Source organism: Dermacentor variabilis, chromosome 2, assembly GCF_050947875.1.
Source record: "Dermacentor variabilis isolate Ectoservices chromosome 2, ASM5094787v1, whole genome shotgun sequence".
Taxonomy (NCBI): Eukaryota; Metazoa; Arthropoda; class Arachnida; order Ixodida; family Ixodidae; genus Dermacentor; species Dermacentor variabilis.
Window position 1 is genome coordinate 236,127,811 of NC_134569.1, and position 6,195 is coordinate 236,134,005.

A 6,195-nucleotide genomic window follows, 5' to 3' on the forward strand; every position below is an offset into this window, starting at 1 on the left:
GCTATCACAGAATTTTTTTTTATTTTTCACACGTATTCCTTTAACAAAGACTCCACTAACAGTTCTTGACAGTCATGAAGGAAGGTTTGTGGTCGGAGAAATAGACTGATATATGTTCGACTTGGTACACCAATGCTTGATTCTCAAAGACGAGATGTATACAAGTGCCTCGCGAGGTTGTCACAGCCGTGGGACGCGTTACGAGCGAGAGGAACGGGATGTTCTCCCGCATAAGTGTACACCCAGCGGCAAACGATGGGGGCAGAAGCGCGCGCAGCAAGCGGACAACACGATAAAGGGAGGAGGGAAGAGATAGCAGCGACTGACTGATGCCGCTGACGCCGATAGTGAGTCAACCCCAGCTGCGGAGTTGGTTTCAGGGACAATGAATAACCGGCGCGTCGGCAACTGAAGAGCCCCCTATCCGCCACACAAGAACAGGGGGGGGGGGACCCTTTCCTCCTCTTTCTGCATGGCGGCGACGGTGTTCTATGCAGTCACGTTATCTTGACTCTCTAGCGGCGTCAGCGGCATCCAGCGGTATCAGTCGATCGCTGCTAGCGCTGGGGGGATGAAAGGGGGGCGGAGCTGGTTACGAGGCCGACGACGACGCCGACGCGAAACACAGGAACGGACGCCAAAGAGCTGCGCTCTAAAAAAAAAAGAACCAGAAAGTTCGCCTTCGGGTATATCGTTTTCCTCCAGCGTTTGCAGGTAAACATTATGGTTACACAAGCTGCAGTTGCCGGCAAGCGTGGGAAGCAGTCGGGGATCTTTAAATGCTATCGCGTTCTACTCTTAAAGCTGAAGATTAAGGGGACTGAGAACCAATTTTCATGGTACCTATTTTTTAATGCACTGGAAAGCTTACCGGTCAATGTGTGTAATCAAGAAGTGGTAACGCGGAAAACGCCATGGAGCATTCCTTATCAGAATTTTTGATCTTCAGTGAGGATGTAGACGTTCACTGTAAGCTTGCTGAAGGCGGTGATAGGTGAGCGCGGTAGCTATTATACGCCGGCATTAGTGGGAGGCAGACGACAAGTGCGGTCGTAACTGCGACAAAGTATTTTGTCTAACAATTCAACGTTCCTGCGACTCATGTTTTCCGAAGAGTTAAAGGGCTTGGGACACCAAATATTGAGGCTATAAAAAGCATGTTGTAGGCTGCTTCCGTATGCAAAGACACCCAGAACGAGGTATTGGACGCTGCAAACATTTCAAAATAATTTTAATTCAGCTCCAAAAAGTCATTAAAAACTCCTTCTCGTAGTCGAGACCCATCGCTAGCGCGGCAGTTACTACGTCACAGAGGAGGAACGAAAATATTGACGTCATAGCATACTAGCACAAAAACGTGACGTATGATGAGTAGCGATGAAATGCCGATTACTGAGCCTGCTGAGCCGAGCGACCGAGCATAGCTAATAATAATAATAATAATATTTGGGGTTTTACGTGCCAAAACCACTTTCTGATTATGAGGCACGCCGTAGTGGAGGACTCCGGAAATTTTGACCACCTGGGGTTCTTTAACGTGCACCTAAATCTAAGCACACGGGTGTTTTCGCATTTCGCCCCCATCGAAATGCGGCCGCCGTGGCCGGGATTCGATCCCGCGACCTCGTGCTCAGCAGCCCAACACCATAGCCACTGAGCAACCACGGCGGGTACCGAGCATAGCCTCCACTATGACCGAGCTACAGGCATATAGAAATCCTTTCTTAATGCAAAGAAGGGGTAAGACGTGCAGACACGGACACAAGAGGAGAGAAGTGGATAACACGAACGCCGCACGGCGACCCGTGAACGGCAAACTGCGTGCGGCGAGTTGCCAGGCGGACGGGCCTTCACACGTTTGAGTGTAACACTAGCCGGCCGACTCCGAAAGGGACCAGGATATGCGGCGTTCGTGTTGTCCGCTTCTCTCCTTGCATAGTCGCATAGTTCGACAGCTCGGAGCGGTCTCTTGTTCGCTTGGCCTTTCTCAATGTGAGGGCCCATCCACGTTACCGGCACGGAAACTCGCCGCACGCCGTTTGCCGTTCGCGGGCCCCCGTGCGACGGCGGTTTTTCTCGCGAACGGCGAGATTTCCTTGCCGTAGAGAGGACGGGCCCGGGACCCATTTGTGCGGCAGCCGTACGGCGAAGCGGCCAATCAGCGACAGAGGAATGGTCACTCTGGCACCGACGGCAGCTTCACCGCCTCTGATCGTTCGGCGCCGCCGATATCGTCGCTAGGCCTTTTCCGGTTCACTTCAAAGCTAAAGTTTACGGCGCTTCGGAATGAATCACTGACTCTCACAAGCCGCAATATTTTCTTACCGTTGTTGTCGCTCTTCGCAATAATTATATAATCGCGACATGCACTTCGAATCGCCAGTTGTTGACCTCTGCTGGCAGAGCACGCGTATGCGCGAGCGGACGACGCAGCATAGTTTTACGTCACTATTTTTTGTGGCCCACGTGACCAAGCCATGTTGCGTTTCCTCCTCTGTGACGTCATAGCATTCCCCGGAGCCCAGAAACCGAAACCGAAATCGCTCGGTATAATAATGCTATTGTTAAATTATTTATCGGATATATATGAATCCCGCTGTGTCTATCGTGCTCTCTGAAGCATGACGCAACGTTTGAATCAACAAACGTTTGAACGAAAATTTTGGTGTCTCCACCTCTTTAATTCTGCAGTAATAGCTACGTGTTTCCCACTGTTTCCTGCCCAACTGCTTTGGTATTTAACTCTTTCCCTACCATGGGGAAAATAGGTGTATTTTGTAGGTTACGCCAGATTCTTTTTCTGAAGGAAATGCTGCACTAAATATTTTACGTAATAGATAAACAAAAAGCGGAATGAATGCACTTTTCGCAATAAAGATTTATTAACGAGATGTATGTCATAAAAAATACAAATTGCCAGAATCAATATTGTGGGATAAGATTGAACAACGTTTGTAAAGACATGCTTGTATCTACGAAGAAAAACATGTACTAAAAGTTATGAGATTAACAAAATGTATTACCGTCTAATAGGCACTACCTCCGAAAAAATCAATTTTTCATTGAACAGGTATCCCACTACAAAAATTTAACTGTAAGCACTACAGCAGGGCGTGCCGCGCATGTTCCGGTCTGGTTAGCATCGTCGTCGCTATCTGAGTCAAAGTCGAATAGGCAGCATCCTGAGACTCACTGCTGCTCGATCCATCGATAAAGTCAGCCGCAGACCGACGAGGATCGCGACATCTGCGTTCTTTCGAAGCGCACGCACCACTCCTGGAGGCGGCCATCTTTGCTTTCTACTTTGACGATCGCGGAAATTCGGAGCGCATTAAAAAATTACCGCCTGGCGTGAAAAAATCTAACTGCTTAGTAAACAAAAATGTGCTTCTTCTCCACCATAGCGGCCTTTTAAACAACCCATAGCGGGCGGCCATTTTTCCGTTCTACCATGTTTCTACTTTGATGATCGCGAAACATCAAAGAGCGTTCAAAAATATCCTCCTGGTTGGAAAAAGGCGAACTGCTTGCAAAACAAAAATATAGTTCTCCTTTTTCACGTACAATAGCGCAGTGTGTCCGTGAGCGGCGCGGAAGGTTTACAAAGCGGCGTTTCAAACTATCGTTATCGGGATAACTATGTACAATGTCGCGGTACACAAAGAGTTAAACCAGTTAAACACTCAACGCGAAACCAATTGGATTGAAAACGAAACGACGATTTTACTTGTGACACGCAGTTCAGCGTGTTGCCGTAGCCACGCGTGCGCTTTTGATTTCCGAAGCATAGAAAGCGCAAGTGTCTAATATTATAGCAACTACAATTTTAAAGGGCCCCTGAAACGATCCGGAAAAATTTTGTAGACGCGTAGGGTACAGCTAAAGTTAATCATTCGCACCACAATTTGTGTGAAACGTCTCATATTAAGAGAGTTACGCACGATTACAAGTTACCCTTCTCCACAGTCATGCATTTTCTCCTCAACTCGTTCGCCGAGTGATCGGGGCTAAGCTCCGCCTTCACCGGCTCTGCGTCATGATGGCACGTCGTGTCGTCGACTTCCGGTTCTGTAGGAGCGAGCGCGCGAAACGGCCTCGCACTCTCTCAAGTTCCAGCGATCGCCACAGAGGGCGAAAGATCGACCGGGGCGCGTTTGACATCTGCCCAGAGGTCGATTCAGGCACCACTGGCTTCCTTGAAGCCCTGGGGTAGAGTGTACTAGACTGGGGGAGTGGGTCCAACGAGGACTCCGCGCTGAGGCATATTGAATTGAAAATCCAGATGGCGCCACCGTCGCCTTCTGGAGGCCGCGGAGGCGCCGTTCGGCAGCGTCAGAGAGGGATAGCACACTCTCAAGTTCAACAAATGGCCACAGAGGGCGAAAAAATCGACCCCGCGCTGCTGCTAACAAAGCCAGCGTAGTAGCATCACTTCGGGATACTTATGTTAGTTCCAACATTTCCCTGTAGAGGCGTCGTAATAAGCGCAATTTTATCTTACAAACTTTCTCTTACAATTACCGAAGCATTTTCGTTACATAAAAAACAGGGCAAAATTATCATTGCTAATTAGATATTGTACTCTTTGTTAGTAAGTTTATTGTTTCTTCGTCATTATAAACGCAAATAGCGTTCAGCATCATCGATCTTTCACGTGACCTCTGGCCTGGATTTAAAATTTTTACCGGTATTTTCGAGTGCACGGCGGCACGGATTCATTCGTTCGTACACTCAGACTGGTTGCTTCTTTGTTTCTAAAACTAGTTTCTTGCGCTTCGATGTCTCGCGTTATTTAACTTGGGGTGAAGTTACGTGTTTGCAAGCGGACATGTAAGCCCGGAAGTTGGGTTTCGGTCGTGAGCCATTCGGAACACGTCTGCATCGAAACGGGAGCCGGATTTTGCTGCGGCTGACAACGGCAATAACGGTGAGTCGTTTAACACCGCTGCTTGAATCGTTATATAACATCCGTCTCATTACCTTCCAGGCGGGCACAAGTTAACGAACTAGATCCTGCATTACATATGGGCAGTCAGGATCTCAGTTGCTGTTTCCTAAATAAACCTTTACTTGCGATGCTGTCGTTATACACACACAAGCAGGAAAGAAAGAGCGATATCGGAACGCGCGTCTTACTTTTCATCTTATTGTAGCCGTGGTGGTAGGTGACTGAGTAGCCTTATCAATATACATATTAAACTTTTTTTTCGAGTCCGCCGGCAACTTCTTTCGTCCACAAAACCGAATAATCCTTTGGTAAAATGAAGTGAAAGTACAGAATTTAATGTATTAAACAGTTGCAAGCATGATAATTCGCCCTTATTTCGTACTTGTTGGTTCCAAATGTTCTTGCTGTTCAGTTTGGTTTACCGTAGGGCATTTATTTTCGCAGTAGTGAAGCGGTGCATCACGTTCGTGCAGAAAAATAATGCATCAGTTCTAATAACTTCATGACTTTCATGCATTTGCTTGTGGAACCAGCAGTGTGATCTCTTCTAGTGTATAAATGAACGCACAAATGTTCTCATTTGTGATCTTAATAATACTTAAGCTGTTGACATGCATTGTAGTTAGGCAGACATCAGTTTTATGGACAATAGCAATATTTATTTAACATGCTGCTTAAGCACCCTAGAACAGACTGTGTACATTTGCATGTGTTCTGTAGTCGCAAACCATTACAATATATATGTCACACCTTTTTGCATTTCATATTGCAAAATTTTGCTTTTTCAATTTCTGATTCAGTCAAAATTTCTGTTCCAGACATGCAGTAGTGAGGACGGCACCAGTATAAAGCAACACACTCCACGCACTAAACAGAAGCTGCTGCCTGCTACAACAAGGTCGTTGTGTGGACGTTGGCTACTACTACAAGGTAAACAACGCGTGGTTCAGAAATAAATATGTTTGATATATGCTGTATTGGCTTGCTGTTTGCAGTAGATATGAATGTTTGTTCATATTATGGTTCAGTATAATTGGTTCGAACATAAAAGAAAATGCACATGAGTTTGGCTAATCTGTGCTGTATCTCATGTGTCACCGTTCTGCCCCAACAGAGTCTATGCCAAGCAAATCTTGGTCATCACAGGAGCTCCTATCGGCACCAACAGGAAGGGGCTGGAGCCGAATTTGCAAGGCTTTTACACCACGAACAAAGAAGCGCATGCAGAAGAATATGGATGAGATATC